The 15,236-nt window shown below is 36.2% G+C and overlaps 1 protein-coding gene and 1 non-coding gene across 19 annotated transcripts in view; both read right to left on the reverse strand.

The window, feature by feature from the left end:
* Positions 1-15,236, reverse strand: part of MLLT10 (MLLT10 histone lysine methyltransferase DOT1L cofactor) — a 161,300-nt gene that overhangs the window by 91,782 nt on the left and 54,282 nt on the right. Inside the window, exon 1 of one of the 18 annotated variants that reach the window (XM_074358364.1) lies at positions 12,990-13,012. The exons of 16 other annotated variants lie outside the window; for them this stretch is intronic. The gene's annotated coding sequence lies outside the window, so the exon portion shown is untranslated. Of the gene's footprint in view, positions 1-6,703; positions 6,728-12,989; positions 13,013-15,236 lie in introns of those variants that run through there. One more of the 18 variants, XM_074358365.1, reaches the window with a different exon arrangement.
* LOC123614822 (small nucleolar RNA SNORA70) lies at positions 2,885-3,017 on the reverse strand. Its single transcript, XR_006722285.1, has one exon. It is a non-coding gene; the product is annotated as a small nucleolar RNA SNORA70 (small nucleolar RNA).

Here is a 15,236-nt window from a genome sequence, read left to right on the forward strand (position 1 = left end):
CAAACTACGAGTATTTGTGTATGATGAATAAGATTATCAACTGACCAGAAGTTGAGTACACAAAAACTCATGCCTAACTAAATCAGATGATCTAATTCTAAAAAGAAACCAATTTCTGAACAGTAATAAAGTATAACCTAGCTAACTTCAATAGGACCACATGTATGTTTAAATCTGGAGATGTTTCCTCCACTATGCACTGTGGTGTCAAATAACATCACTCAACAATATTTATAAGAACACAGTTCCCAAAAAAGCCTAATATCTAGTCAGGTAAATTAATTTCAACTCCTTTACTTAATGACAAGGATTCAGACTGAATTGAATTACAAAAATTATTTTATACCCCTAAAAAGTAAGATCCCAACTTACTACAACTAACCTAGACACACTGAGTAAGGGCATCTCTAACTTCAAATTACCAGAAGGAGGCATCAAATGCTTACAATGGAAGAATTTAACATACATTTTTTAGCCTATAAACAATCAATAAGACTTTAAAAAGTAAAGGACAGAGCACAGTAAAACAGTAACATTTTATACGGCAAAATTCAGGAAAAATATGAATACAGGCCTCAAAGAATTATCTCAGTAACTTCCAAAATGCCGACAGTGAAAAGGACGTCATTATTCGTCTTTAATGATGATTTAAATGAAACAAAAAGTTATGATGGATATTTTTTTTAAAAAAAAGGAGACAGGCCTTCCAGACTTCTGCAATGGCAGGGTGAAGAGCTTCATGGATCCTCTCCCCAGTGAATTAACCACTTCACAGGTGAGAAAGGACCGAAATCTCAGTATGAAACAAGCTACCAGGACACATCATTCAGCACAAGGACCAGAGTAGGTAGTTTGTAACGATAAACAGAATGTAACATCTAAAAACTGTGACTCACTATGCTGTGTACCTGTAACTTATATGATATTGTATACCAACTATACTTCAATTTAAAATTTTTTAAAATAATGAAGTCTCTGAAAATTGTCCTAAAGACATGCAGCAAAGAGAAAATTTTATCCAAAACAATCTGCTAAATCTCAGTAAGAACAGTCAAAGTCTGCGGCATTTGAGAAAGAATATGAAAAGGAACATGTATGTGTATGTGTGACTGAAACATTACACTGTACATCAGAAATTGACACAACATTGTAAACTGACTATACTTCAATTAAAAAGAAAGAATGGGAGACAGAAGGTAAAAAGGCAGTGGAATAACATATTGAAAATGCTGAAAGAACAAAACTGTCAGCCAAGCATCCTATATCCAGAAGAGCTATGCTGCAAAAATAAAAGTAAAATAACAACATTTTCAAACAAACAAAAACTGAGACACTTGTTGCTCCAAACCTGATTAACAAGAAATACTAAAGGAAATTCTTTAGGCTACAATCAAGTGACACTAGACAGTAACTGCAATCCACACACAAAAAAACAAAGAGCTCCCATCAATTATACCTCAATAAAGCTGAAATTTAAAAAATAAATATAGACCAATTGAAAAACACATACAAAGAGCTCTGACAAAGGTAATTTTGTAGGAAATAATAAGACAGTATGGATAGCTATTTCTTCCTCATTGCTCTCTTAATTTAAAAAGCAATCACATAAAACAATGTCCATAAATTGTACTGTTGGGACTATAACATGTAGAAATGTAAATATTTGATAGTCACAACACAACGAAAGAGGATGGGAATAAAGCTATTATTGGAGTAAGGAAACAACACTAGATGGTAACTGGAACCCATAGGAAGAAATGAAGAAAAACAAAACTGGTAAATAGGAATACACGTGTGTGTGTACATGGAGACACACACGTTCTTTAAATATGTATGTGGTGTCCTTCTCTTAGCTTCTTTTAGACATAAGATTATATAAAGCAATAATTTTAACACTGTATTGTTGGGCTTGTGGTATATATAGAGACAGAGTATCTATAATAATAATAGCATGGGGTGAGGGAAGAAATGAAATTAATTTTCTATATATTACTGGAGTTAAGTAGATTATGGTAAATAAGGATGAATACTGTAAGTTGGAGAGCAACCACTAAGAAAATAAACCAAGAAAATATTAATTTAAAAATCATGAAAGGAATGAAAATGGCACACTAGAAAACATCCACTTACAAAAAGATAAAAGGTAGTATAAAAAAAGAACAAAGTAGTCACAAGACAAGGAAAACAGACAATAAAATGGCAGATGTAAATCCACGCGTTATTAATAACAGCAATGAATATGAAAATACTCCAATCAAAAGACAGGTTGATAAACTAGATTAAAAAAAAACAAGTTCCATATGCTGTCTAGAGGATGCATACTTCAGAGATGAAGAACAAATAAGTTAAAAGTAAAAGGATAAAAAGAGAAATATCATGCAAAAGGCAAGCAAGTACAAGGCAGCTGGAATGGCTTAGCATTTTATCAGACCAAAAACCAGACTCTAAAACAAAAACCTTTTCTTTTTTCTGACAGGAAAGTAGGATTTGCTGGTGGGCGTGAGTAAGGAGGGGACAGAGCCAAGGCTCTCCTGCGCACAGGCCCACCATGTGTCCAGAGGGCCACAATTATGGATATATTTGACCCCACAGCCATCGGAGATGAGCCGCCTTTCTCCCACCATGTTTTCAAATTCATCTGCATTAAACTTGGTAAATCCCCACTTCCTCAAGGTGTGGATCTTCTGGTGGCCGGGGAACATGAATTTGGCCCTGCATAGGGCCTCAATCACATGCTCCTTATTCTACATCTTGGTGCAGATGGACATGATGACCTGGCTAATGTGGACCTAGCCATGCCCTGGAGCTTTCCTAAGGCACCACGCACACCTGTCTAGAGCCTAGGTTGGGGACAGTATGCCAGACATGAATGTCCACTGGAAAGGGCTGTCTTCAAGGCCCCTTAGGGCAATCCATACAGGTAACAGGCTGCATACACTACCAAGGAGAATGCTGTTTGCAGCCAATGCACCCTGGACCCTACGAGGAAAAGAGCACAGCAAAAACATTTTTAACACGCTGATTGCCCGCTGTAGATTGGATGCTCCTGAGGAAACACTTCGGGGGACATGGCGATCAGTGTGTAAAAGAGGGACAGAATCTTATAATAAAAAGTCCAGTCCATCAGGAAGATATAACAATTATAAGCATAAAAAGAGCTCCCAAGACACATGAATCAAAGTAGAAAAAAAAGTGATAATTTTAAAAATCTCATTAACTTGAGGATGAGAAAATGCTCCCCCAAAAAACAAAACCACATCAAACTAAAATGCCAAGTATGTGAATAAAGCTATGCTCAGAAGCAAATTTATAGCCTGAAAGTTTTCACTTTAAGAGAAAAAAAGTGAGTTTGGCCTAATTTTTTAAATAAAAGAAACAGTGTTGCTATCAAGAGGATCTAGAGATCAAATTCCAACCATACCTAAAAGAACATCACTCCAAACCTAACCAGAAAGTCATTTAAACTATAAAAATCGCAACTCTTCTTAAAACTATGGAAGATTTGCATTTGCAAAGGCAACCAAATAAACTGAAATCTAAGGGCAGACACGCTCTCCCCCACAGACCCCTAAAAACCAAAAGACACTCAGACTATCTACTAATGACAGAAGAGTTAAGGGAAGAAAATGCAGAGGAAGACATGCAGGTAAGAAATTAACTAAAATGTTAACACACTGCTAAAGGCTGACTGTGGACTACTGCAATAGTACAGAGCCACTAGAACCACAGACAGAAGAGGAGGTCACACCCACTCACAGGCTCCACTCTGTGAACACTTACTTACAAGGAGCTCTTGGGGAAGACTGGAAGCAAGGAGACAAAACAACCAGAAAGAATCTCCCTTGTGATGCAGGCATGAAGAAGACAACCAAACACCACTGAGGGAAAGATACGAAATCCTACCTCTTGCCCAGACACTCCTTTCAAAAGCCTTGAGCATCTGGAGGATTAGCAGCAAACCCTGTCACACCAGGCACGAGTAAAGACCCGTGATGGTGAGGAGGACAAAGGGAAAAAATCTTTTACCCCTAAGTGAGGGGCAGGAAAAACTCCCGACCCCAGGATCCGTTAACAATACTATCAGAGGTCTTTTAGCACTTGAGGAGAGGCAGGAAGCTGTCTCCCTCACAACTCCTTCCACAGATGCAAAAGCAAAGTCTGCCAAAGGGACAAGGGAATGAAGTGGTGAAATCCTGAAGCCCAGATATACAGCACCCGCCAAGGACTGAGGATGGACCAATGCAACAGAGAAATCCTAAGCCCAAAACATCAAATAACAAACAACAGCAATTAAGCACAACAGACGGACCAAAGCGTGGTAAAGGAAAGAGCAGAGAGAAATCAATCTCTGTGGCACCAAAAAACTCAAAACTCCAGCCTTCAACCTAAATATAAAGTATCATTAGAGAAGGACCAAGGGGCAGGGCTACCCCAATGGGTTCATGGTGCAGATCATCAAGCCACAGAGAATTATTCTCAGGTCTTAGAGCCTAATGGAATTTTTCCTGCTGAGTTACAAACCTGCTTTATATCATTTACTCTTTTATTCCTTCCAATTTCTCCCTTTTGGAATAGGAATATCTATATTACACCTGCCCTACCATTGTATCTAGGAAGCAAGTAACTTTTCTATATTCCACAGATTCACAGATGAAAAGAAACTTTGCCACAGAATGGACTACACCCAGAGTCTCACAGCCTCACCGATACCTGATTTACATGATTCAGAGGACAGGATTTGGAAGTTCTGAGATTATTATAGTTAGATAAGATTTTGAACTTAAGAGTTGATGCTGGAATGGATTATGACTTTAGGGATGCTGAGACAGAATAAAAGTATTTTGCATGTGGTAAGATATGAATTTGGAAGTGGACAGGGGCAGAGGGCAGACTACTATGTGTTAGGCTGTGTCCCCATCAAAAAGGTATGTGAAATCCTAATAACCCCTAGTAGCTCAGAATGTGGCCTTATTTGGAAAAGGGGCCACTGCAGAGGTGATCAGTTAAGATGAGGTTACAGTGGGGTGGGGTGGGACCCTAATTCAGTATGACCATTGTTCTTATAAGATGGCTACAGGAAAGCACAGAGACAAGGGAAACACATCACATGGATGGATGCAGAGCTTAGGGTGATAAATCTACTAGCCAAGGAACACTGTATATGACTATACAACCTAATTGCTTTTGAAAGATTCAATCTTTTAATCACCCTATATAGCTGACAACTCCTCCTGCCATCTCCCCAAAAAACTTTTCTTATAAAGCATAACTGTGTGTCTGTATTTTCTTTAAGCAGCCAAAACTAAAAGGCAAAGTGGAAAAATATCTGTGGAATATACAGGCAAAAATTTAGCATCATTATTGAATGAGCTTGTAACTAAAAAGCCTAGTAGTTTGAGGTAAACGGGCAAAAATTATAGACAATTCACATGAAGAAATACCACTCTGATTATCTGACAATTAACCAAACAAATGAAAATTACAGAAATTCACTATCATTTTTCAATTATCAAATTAATAAATATTAAAAATGATTAAAAACTCAGTACAGGCAATGGTGTGGTAAAAATGGCATTTTTCATAAATTATTAGCTACATAAATTTGGGAAACCATGAGGCAATATTATGAGAACTCTAGATAAAGGTATTATCTATGACACAGTAATTCTAATTCTAGATTTCTAGCCAAAGGCAAAAGTCCAAAACATGGGAGCAGGGGGGAGGGGTGCACAGGAAGCTTAGTGGAGCAAGATTCTTGTCATCCTTTTATTCATAACAAAAATATATGAATAAACCTCAATGTTTACTAATATGGGACTGGTCAAGCAAATTACAGTAGAAACATTACAGTTAGAGTCACTCAAAAATAAAGAGACAGGAATAAAATCTGTATATTTGGCATAAATTTAACTCTTTTCTTACTCACAGATCAAAAAATACGCCAAAATATTAAAAATACATTTATACATTTAAACACATACAATATTAAACTATTTAATTATTATTTACTGTACTATAAAATTTTGGTAATCCTCATCATGACTGGGAAGCACAGGGCTTGAGGATCTATCAAGGGGTATTCCCAGGACTCTTCAGAGAGAACATGTAAAATATTTTGTTACCTCTTACTGGGGGAGTATATTATCCTGGGAAGGATTCCCCAGGTTTTTTCAGAATCTTCATGAGCCAAAACAGGTTTCACTGATTTAAAAAAAATCAAACGTGCCTTTAAAGTATGTCTCCCTGGCAACCTGATGCACTTTGCTAAGACTTAACTGTTTTAAAATCAAATAACAAAGCTCACACTTTTCTCAATTTTATTCAGATGGTTTCCAAGTTGAAATAGAGTAAGCTAATAATTTATGCCATAATTCAATGTGCTAGTATTATACAACGAGAAAACAAGAAGTCCCAGCACACAATCATCCCTGCATTTGTTTCTCATGAAGTCATCAAGTGACCTTAAGCCACCTCTTAAAAGTTGCCCCAAAACTCCCTTGTGAATTACTAAATGCACTTTTAACTTACTGCAAAAAAAGGGACAAATTCTCAAGTTTGCGCAGAACATGAAAATTCAAAAATAAGCGTATATGATTGATTTGCTATATGTACATCAAGAACACTTTATCAGCTTTTTTTACAGTTGTTTAAATAGACCATTTATGGGACAAGAAGGTAAAGAAGTGAACCCAAAAACTCATACCTCTTGTGTAGAAAGTATCCTTTATGCTTAATTTCTAATGAAGGAATTATATCCAAGTATCCATGTTTTTCTAGGTAATATGGCTTCTAAGCCCAGGTGCCTAGACCAGAGTTGCTCTTTTAGAAATTTAGAACTGGGACTCTGAGTCAGTTACCTACGGGGAACTCAGATAAAATGGGAAGCAGAATTAGAAATTACATGGAAGCAGAAAGAGACTACAGACATAAAACAGGCTGTAGGACCTTCATCAAAGATAGAATGGACAGTATGCAGTCTCTGACTTTCTAGTTCCAGGTCAACTCCCCATTTATGTTATTATGCCTTTATAATACCATAATAAAGTATTATAAAACACTAAAATACTATAAACTGCATATTTTAGCCTTCAGCCAACCCCATTTGTACTTAGGCTAGCTTAATAAAAATTTCTGTCTAGAATAAATCTCTGATCTCAAATCTATCCTCCTGTTATAATACTGCTTGTAGGGAAAAACTGAATTTGTCAAATCTGACTTGTTTTGTCTTAATACTGTATTACCTAGCAATGCGATCTCTCCCTTCAAGCGTGGGTTTTCATAAAATCTTATCTCTTAATCAATTATACTTAGAAGGTAATAGAAATATCTATCATCTAGAGTATCCAAGACATCAAATGAAAATGAAAAAAACTGATACAGGCAATTTGTATGTTGGTGAAATTAAAGTCTAATCCCATGAACAGTTTTAAGTTAACCACTGTGTACTGCCATTTCCAGAAGTTTAGCTTGTATCGTCACCTTTGAAGGAAGAAGAGCAAAGAAATAACACTGAAGGAAATTATACTGCCATTCTTCCATAGTCCTTAGTAAACCCTATTTAATAAACAGCCTCTGAGCCTTGGAGTTGAGAGAAAGGAGGTAATCAGAAGTGAAGCTGAACACAGAAGCACAACACACATAATGAATACAATGAAAAATAATTTACTATTCCCTGAGAAAAAAAGAATACCAAATACAACATAATGTGTGCATGTATATATTGAGGGAAGGGAGGCAAAGACAATACAGAGAAGCCAAATGGGAAATTTTAAATTGAGAATCAGCTGAGGTACCCCAAAAGAGCAAAAGGGGTTTTTTATAAATACATTTGCAAGATTGTTTTGCTTTTCCAAATGATTCAATTGTCCAGAAAAGAAAATACGAATTTAAGTGTTCACTTGAGTAACTAGGATAAAGTGCCAAGCAAAAAACATGTATTAAGTTTTAAAAGCTAAAGCTCTAAACTGTTCTTCGAAACAATGATCAGTACATATATGTAAACTAAAAAATACATGTGCAGTATATTGTATATATGCATTTACATGCAATATACTATATTTGTGCAGTCAAATTGTAACAATTCTACCTAATAAAACTGAAAAATAAAAAAACATGTATTAAGATATATATGAAAGCAAACATTTAATGCTTTAGCAGAAATGTGAATTGTATCTTGGGGACTACTGTCATATTGTTAATATATGCTAGTGAACAACTTGTAGACAAAAGACTTGTTTTACAAACAAGGAAGTAAATCTCACCAACATAAACCAAGAATTCAAAAGTTAATGTCATTGTCCTAAGAAATGTGTCAATTAACTTGATTCCTCTATATATATACTCTACCTCAGGTGGTGATAGATAATGTGCCTAGAACATATCTTCTCGAAACTGAAAAACCATTCTGATTTTTCCTCCTCCCTCATCTTCTGTGTCACTTAACTACTGGTCACCAAGCCCTGTCAACTGAACCTCTTACATGTGACCTAAATGTCTCTGTCCCTTCTTCATTCCTAGCACTCTTCTACTTCAGACCCTCGTTTTTACCTCCCTGGAACACTGCAAAAGCCTAAGTGGTTTCTATGCAACTACTCTAGTCTCTTCTGTCCTCCCTCTCCCAACCCTCCTTTCACGATCCACTAGAGTGGTACACCTGAGCATCTCCCTACCAAGTACAAAAACCTCTCAATAGAGATAAAGTGCAAGCTCCTTAACAGGCTATGTGAGGCCCCTGAAAATCTGGTCCTTGACAACTTCTCTCAGCATTCCACATGTCACACTCCCCAAGTCCTAGCAATAATGTCCTTCTCCCTCACGGCCATCCCCGCTTCCCTCCCTGTTATTTCCCACCTGAAAGCTTCTGCTCTTTCAGTCTGTAAAATGAATAGCCACTCATGTCCTCCCTTCTTCTCCTCCCTTCCTAACTCTTTAAAAAATTCAGAGAAGCTGCAACCTATTTTAAGACACCTTCCCTCTCTTCCTTCAGCCCTGTTAGACTAGGTTCATGTTCTCTGTATTCTGGAATCCCTGCACATACTACCCTTTTCAACAATCGTGAATTTATGCATGTCTGCCCTACCATATAGGAGCTCTGTTTTTCTTCATGCTTCCAACAGTGCCTGGTACATATACTAGGACATGCCACAAATAATGGCTAGATGAAGGGATGGACATGTGAAATGTCTAGCTCCACTATCTGAAACCTAGTTTTTGGTTTTGTTTTGTTTTTTAATTTGGGGGGGGGTAGGTTTTATGTATGTACATATATTGAGGTGCTGAGGACTAAATCCAAGACCTCATGCATTCTAGGCACGTGCTCCACCAATAAGCTATACACTCCCCTGAAACCTAGTTTTTTTAATTTTTTCTCATTTTATTTTATGTTTTGGGTTTTTTTTTTTTCTCACATGAACCTTATTTAATAAACTTCTTAAGAAAACCGTAAGCCAGCTATCCCAACTCGCCTACATTCTTAAATTTGAGAAAGGAGTATGCTCTCTTTCTGAGGCCTGGCAGTGGGAAGTCCAGAGAGGGAGAGTTAGTATTTTACCTAAGGTCACACAGCGCATGGCGGCAGGTCTGGATTCAAACCTCCCCGGCCTGCCTGGTGCCCCGCGCAGCCGGTGCTCAGGCGCTGGAAATTTCAACACATGAACCTCACCCAGCCGGGACTGATTACCAGGAAGGGGTACTGGGTCTGTAGGCGAGAGGAATGGAGCGGCCCCCTCCAAGAAAGGGGGCCCCCTCCACGAACCACGCAGGGTGCTCAGGGGCCCTGGCTGCAGCTGCTGACTCCAGCGCCCTCAGGCGGCGGGGTCTGGGGAGGAGACTGAAACCTGGCTTTTTAAATAGCACTAAGAGGAATCCTAAAAATCAGAATATTAAGTACTTTCAAAAATTTTCACCCAGGCGCTAAATATATTGATTAAAACTTTTCTTAAGAGCTATCCCCCACTATTCCTTCAGAAAAAAAAAAAATGAAGGGCAGTTAGGCTAGCAATTTCTAAGTTTTCCTCTACCATTAAGCTTTTAAAATCCAATGACACCACGTTTTATGTTGTTTTTGTTTTGTCTGGCTGGTCTATTATGATCCTTCCTATACTTACACCAACACTCATTCCTTCATGGCCATGCGATAAATAAAAACTATTCAAAAGGATAAATCCAAGATAACTACATTAGCTGCCAACCACTCTGTGGAAACTGTAGCTTTTTAAACTAAATGCTTCCTTGACTCAAACACAAGCCCCCATCCAAAAAAGTTCCCAAATCTCTACGTTGCCCCAGTCTTCCAATTTCTTAAAAATTATTGAATGGTAACAACTTAAAGGTAACATATACCACTCATGTGTATTAACAAAATGTGTATGTCAGTGAAATGGGGAACTGATAGAAGAAAATATAAGAGATAACAAGAATCTTATCACAAATGGTACAGAAACTGGCCACTATGTATTTAACGACGTGGAAAATTTAACAACAGGTCAACACTGAATTCTCTGCAATCTGGATATGCTGTACAAATATGCTACAAATTTTTCCTTTTTTCCCCCTAAATCCCACAATGTTCAAGCCACACAGGATTACTTATTCTCTGAACTGCCTACCACCTCCCCTTTGCACATATTACCCTAGTTTATGTTACTTTCTCTGTCTAGAATTACTTGATTCTTTTTTCCACACGTCAAATTCCTTATTATTCTGCAAAGATCTTATAATATCTTTCTGTGCTTTACTTAATTCCAGACAAAAACAGTCTCTTCTTTCATTTTGTTCCATCATAATCCATTCAGGCTTATTATAATTTATAGTACAGCTTAGTATTATTTTCAATACACTGTAATTATATTATTTACTTGACTGTCTAACTGAAAGTGTCACATGGAGAAAAACTATTATTTTACACATCTTTGAACTCCTAGCATCTAGCACAATCCTTGCTGCAAGGCAGGTAAGGTCTACAGTAAGTTCCCAATAGACTAACAAATAATTTCTAAATTATCCTTTACTACCACCCATTAAGCACTGATGCCTTCCAAATTTCAACAATCCTCTTACCAATTGCTCCTATCATTTCAGCATTACACGTCCCCTATTAGCCACACTGAATATTCATGAACAGAATACTACTGAGTTTCTACGGTTAACTTAACTATACAGGCCAAAAACCATAAAAATCTTAGAAACATATATAACAACCATATATAAGGAAAACTATAAAAAGGAACAATAAAATTTGATGGAGAGAGACCATGTTTCTGGAAGAGGAGATTTAATATTGCAAAAAGATCAATTCTTCCCCAAAATAATATTTTACTATAGCACCAGTACAATCAAACTTGTGTTTTGTTAGTCCTAATGTTCATCTGAAAAAAGAAATACATGACAATATTTGCTCTACCATCTACCAAGATGTATTTAAAACCATAATAATTTAAAACAGTGTGGTACCAGGATAAGAACAGACAGACCCATCAACTGAACAGAAAAGATGTCATTAATACCCAAGAATTTAATAATGATTCAAATAGTATTTCAAATCACTGTGCAAAATATAGATTATTCAGTAACAATGTTGAAAAAGTTGACTAAACCATGGGGGAGCAGAAAAGTTAAACACATATCTCACTATGTTCTAAAATTCACTCTAAATGTGTAAAAGATTTATACCTAAATAATTTATTCTTCCTTCTATACTCCCTCCCTTACTTCTTGAATACTTTAGTCTTAAATTCATGAGCTTGGGTGAATCATGGTAGCGTCCATATTGGGAAGGAGTGGGCAGCCAAATTCAAGTGACAGATTCCCAGTAGGGCTGGCTTCCATGAGAGTGTCGGGGTGGAGGTAGTGTCAGAGTGAAGTGTCAGAACCTGAGCGAGGTGAGGAGACCAGCTATTGAGGGGAGAAGGGGTAGTGGTGGACTGAAGCTGGGTGTCAACCCCCCTCTCCCCAAAAAGGGTAACCATGCAGGGAAGCAGCAACAACTCAGAGTGAGGTGTAGAGCCTTAATGAGGTTAGGATGGCCTCTGTATTAGGGGACGGCAGCAATGGAAGGTTGGTTAATACAAGAGAGATTGAGTAAATAAATAAATATATTGAGGATAATGGGAGAGAGGTTTCTCACCATCTGGCATGAGAGTCATAAATACAAAAAGAAAAAAAATTAGAATGAACCCTGTGTTGTTGGATTAGGCTTAGGGAAATTACTAAGAAGTTCCTAAGAGTTTACAGTTTTCCCTATACAGATAGATAAGTAGATACAGACATATAGATAGATATGTATGTATGTAAATATATCCAATTCTTATACTAAATCAGAAGTCTCCTTGTGATCTCACTGTCTTCAAAGTATAGAGAAGATACAGTTGTGAATGTGTGTGTATCTCTGCATGTACAATGAGAGGGCCTGGGAGTAGCAACATCGCAGTAACAATGAGCACACCTAGTGTCCACTTTGGCTTCTAAATACCATCCTCACCTAAAAAGAATCAAGGCTCCATGGAGAAATGGTTATTCCAGGGCTAAAACAGGAAGGGTAAAAGATGAGCCTGGAACATACTGTCATGTCAGAAGCAGAGAAGTGCTCAAAGTATGATAGAAACATGTCAAAAAAGACACAGAAACCAACTTGAAAGGGTCCCACTGCCCAAACCTGAGACAACTGAGCATCACAATAAATGACAGTAACAGGGAACAACCCATTAAAATAAAATAGTAACACACAAGTCTATATTAGTCCATACTACTATTTATATTACTTCACTGGGGAATGAAGAAAGCTCTTCCTTAAGTGGAATGCCAAATGATGAATGTAAAAGATGGAATTAGAAAACCGCCACTTGCCATCAATCATAGTATTAGATTAATTAAGCAAAGAAACAACAATGGATGCTAAAATTAGTGGGTAAAAGGAACAAGGAGCAAGATATTTACATACAAAGTACTTCCACACAAAATGCTTATTGATTATAGATGGAAAGAAAATTAACCTCCCAGTGGAGAAATCTTGCAGACACCACCTTAACCAAGTGATCAAGGTAACATCACCAGTAACGGGAAAAACTGAAATCATGTACCACCTGATAGGATGCAATGAGAAGAACACAGCATCACTTCTGTGATATTCCTGCCAAAAACACATAATCTGAATTTAATCATGAGGAAACATCATAAAAATCCAAATAGGACATTCTATAAATAACTGGCCTGTTATCTTCAGAAGTATCAAAGTTATGAAAGTCAGAGAAAGAATGAATTACTATTTGAGATTTAGTATTTTGAGATTTCAGGCGACTTAAGAGACAAAAAGCAATCAATGATCTTTCTGCTAAGAAAGACATTACTGAGAAAACTGAAAGGCATGAATGAAAGTAAGGGAAATAATGATGAAGTCTCTGGATTAGACAGTAATATGCATAAATGTTAACTTCCTGATTTTGATGGCTGTATTCTGGTCACATAGAAGAAAGTTCTTCTTTATAGGAAATACACACTAAATCGTTCAGGGTTTCAGTGTTATCCTGGTAAATCACTCTCAAATGGTTTAGGAGAGGAAGAGCTCCTTGTACTATTAATGCAACCTTTATGTAAGTTTGAAATTATTTCAAATTGAAAGAAAAAACAAGTATTTTTTAAAATTAATTTTGAAAGTACAAAAAATGTTTATACGTTGGTGTAGAGAAAGATTTTCTTTACATGGCAACAAAAGGAGAAACAATGAAGAGTAGTTGTGTAAATTATATAAAAACTTTAAATTTCTGAATTAGAAAAAATTAACCTGCTAGAATACCAACAATAAAAAACGTGAAGACATAATGAAAACTAAGAACCAAATGTTTAATTATGGACAAAAGCATTCACAGCAAGTATATAGAGCAAAAGAATAGTATCTTCCGTATACAAAAAAAAACAAAAAACAAAAAAAACACTCCGTTAAAAAAATTAAAACATTACAATATTAAAAGGAACAAATAGCTATTCAACGTCAATTAACAGACATGAATAAGCTTTCTAAAAATCTTTAAAATATTTAACTTCATCAGTATTCAAAGAAAGTCAATCAAACACTGTAATATTTTTCACTAGAAAGAATAAAAAAGATTATACTTTAATGGTAATACACACTGTACTTAACAGAATATAAGATTATGAGCACCTCCCATACCACTAATGTGGTTAAGTTAGAAACTGCATTCTAGGACAATTTCATACAATATATTTACTGAAGCTTCCAAAATGTTCATACCTTTTTAAACAGAAATTCTGCTGGATATGTACATGCTAAACACTAAGTGAGGACTTTCAACAGTAGGGAGTTCCTAATACTTTGTATTACATGCTATGTATCCACAAAAATAACAGCAAAATATAATTTATTAACACAAAAAGATGTTCAGGGCTAGTAAGTTTCAAAAACAGAATAGTGTAAGCAACATGATTCAAATTTTTTAACAAGTATACAGTATACATAAAAATGCACGCCAAATGATCTCCATGGGAAGATTTTAGATGATTTTTGTCATGCATTTTCCTATTTAATTTCCTATATTTTCCAACTTTTAAAATAAATATTAACAATCTACATTCCAAAATGTTTAGTATTTTGAAATCTTAGAATGGGCTGCAGTGACACTTTCTCCAAAGATGGAATAAATCAACAAGTACTTTCAATTAAATGGTAACACTGTATTTAAAAGCACATTGGGTAATAAAAAAAAATCATCCAATATGCAGAAGAGAATGAAACAATACATATGTACTAAATTAAGGAAAAGATATAGGGGAAAAAAGCAAATATTAAGAATTTTTTTTAGAACTAACAACAAAAATCCTCTCTTGGGAACAGAAAATAATTTGGAGAGGAGAGATGAGCAAACAATATTCTATGACAGGATTATTTTTTAAGACAGGATGTGTATCAGCATAATCAATGTTACACCAAATAATTATTAATTCAATTTCATAGTGCCTTAGTGTCTAAAAGAACATAAAGGTCAGTAATTCTTTTTTGGGGGGGGGGGTGGATTAGGTTGGTTGGTTGGTTGGTTTGTTTGTTTGTTTGTTTGTTTAAATGGAGGTACTGGGGATTGAACCCAGGACCTCATGCATGCTAAGTATGCACTCTACCACAGAGCTATACCGTCCCCCCTTAAAGGTCAGTAATTCTTAAAGAACAAATCAGTAAGGATAAAAATGCCATGTAAATGGCAGAATATTAAATACCTAGGTTCATGTAA

The sequence above is a fragment of the Camelus bactrianus genome, chromosome 35 (genome assembly GCF_048773025.1).
Source record: "Camelus bactrianus isolate YW-2024 breed Bactrian camel chromosome 35, ASM4877302v1, whole genome shotgun sequence".
NCBI classification, from domain to species: Eukaryota; Metazoa; Chordata; class Mammalia; order Artiodactyla; family Camelidae; genus Camelus; species Camelus bactrianus.